Source organism: Betta splendens, chromosome 9 (assembly GCF_900634795.4).
Source record: "Betta splendens chromosome 9, fBetSpl5.4, whole genome shotgun sequence".
NCBI classification, from domain to species: Eukaryota; Metazoa; Chordata; class Actinopteri; order Anabantiformes; family Osphronemidae; genus Betta; species Betta splendens.
The window spans coordinates 29,540,611-29,542,810 of NC_040889.2; positions in this window are offsets into that span (position 1 = coordinate 29,540,611).

Genomic DNA, 2,200 nt, shown 5'->3' on the forward strand with positions numbered 1-2,200 from the left:
GGGGGGGGGGGGGGGGATGGTTTGGGGGGGGGGGGAGTGGGGGGGGGGGCGCTCTGAGGGGGCGAGGGGGGGAGGTGTGGCCCGCGCCCTTTCGCGGCAGCGGTGGGCGGGGGGGGGGGCGTGGCCGGTGCGGGCGGGGCGCGAGGGGGGTCGGGGGGGTGGGGGGGGGGATAGCCGGAGGGGGGGCTCGGGGTGGGGGCGGCGGGGCCGGGCGTGGGTGGAGAGGTGGTACGGGGCGGGGGGCGCGGGGAGGGGGGGTGCGGGGGGGGGCGGAGGGGCGCGGGCGGCCGGGGGGGGGGGGAGAGTGACGAGGCGGGGGGGGGCGGGGTGGCACGCGGGATGGTGCGTGGCGGTGGGCGGCGGGGGGGGAGGCGGGGGGCGGGTGCGGGGCATGGTCCGGGTGGAGCGGGAGGGGCGCCGGGTGGGGGGGGGTGAGCGCCGCGGCGGAGGGGGCCGCGGAGGGGGGGTGCGGAGTGAGGGAGGAGGGGGGGGTGGGTGGGCCGGGGCGGGGCCGGCGTGCGGATGTGGGGGGGGGGGCGCGGTGGGGGCGGGTGGGGGGGGGGGTGGGTGAGGGAAAGGGGGGCGGTGCGCGGGAGGAGGCCGGAGGGCCGGGAGGGGGGGGCGGGGGTGGGGGGGGGTGGGGGCGGGGGGGGGGGGGGGGCCGGGAGGCGGGCTGGCGAGGTGGGAGGGGCGGAGGGTGATACATTGACTCGGCAATCAACCAAAAAAAACAAAAAAAAACTACAAAAAGGGGCGCGGTGAGGAGCGTGGCTACGGGGCAGCCGGGCGGGAGGGGCGCCGCCCAGGAGGGCGGTCGGGGGGACAAAAACAAAAAAAAAAAAAAAAAAAAAAAAAAAAAAAGAAATCAAACAAAAAACAAATCATTAACAACATAATCAAAAAAAAAAAAAAAAGAAAACAGAACATAAAAAAAGCTAAAAAAAAATAGAAAAAAGAAAAAAAAAAATAAAAAAAAAGAAAAAACAAAAAAAAAAAAAAAAAAAAAAAACAAAACAACAAAAAAAAGCAAAAAAAAAACAAACAAAAAAAAAAATGAAATTAACATAAAAAACAAAAAAAAAAAAAACCAAACAAAAAAAAAAAAACTAAAAGAAAAACAACCAAAGAGACAAAAAAAAACAAAAAAAAAAAAAAAAACAAAAAAAAAAAAAAAAAAAAAACAAAAAAAAAAAAAGAAAAAAAAAAACAAAAACAAAACACAAAGCAAAAAAACAAAAAAAAAAAAAAAACAACAGAGACCAAATAAAAACAAAAAAACAACAAAACAAAAAAAAAAAAAAAAAAAAAAAAAAAACGAACAAGAAACACAAGCATAAAAAAAAAAAAAAAAAACAAAAAAACAAAAAAAAAAAAAAAAAAGACAAACAAACCAAAAAACAAAAAAACAAAAAAAACCACCCCCCCCCCCCACCCCAACCCCAACACACCCACCCCACCCCCCCCCCCACAACCAAAACAACCACACACCACCCCACCCCCCAAAAAACCCCCCCCCACACACCAAAAACAACAACAGAGCAGGTGCCTCCTCCATGCAGCCTTTGGCTTTTCTTCAGATGGGTCTGGGTGGAGCTGATGCTGGCTGTTTTGTGTCTTTATGGTTTCTGCTGATGACCCTGAGCTGAATGTGGATGCTTTGTGCTTTTGGTCTGAACAAGGATAAATCTGGTGCCACAGCACAAATCAGTCATTGTTTTTCAGAGTACATGCATCTTTTCTTTGTTGTTAATATCAACTCCAATGTTTTCTCTTCTAAAGTTGTGGTTTAAGTGTGAGAAACACCTGAATCTGTTATAGTTGCAAACATTCTTTGTGTAGTCTTGCGTTTTTTATTATTCATACATTTCCCCCAATAATTGTTCCAAATATTAAATTATTACATAAAATTACTGTAATCCATAAACATTTATTCTTAAATATGTTTGTATAGTTTCCTAACCTTCCACAGCCTCTTTGCTCCGTTACATTTAAATTAATTAACAACATTTTTTAGAAGCATTGTTGAAACGTTTGAGTAAATTCTTTCAGTGCCAGAAAAGGAGTTGAAGTTGTATTGGGTCAAATTAATGTCGGTGCTAAATTATTAGTTTACTCTTTTCATACTGTTCAGTCACATATATATATGTGAAGGTTAATTGTATGATTATATGCCTTCAACAAACCAATGGACAATCAAACC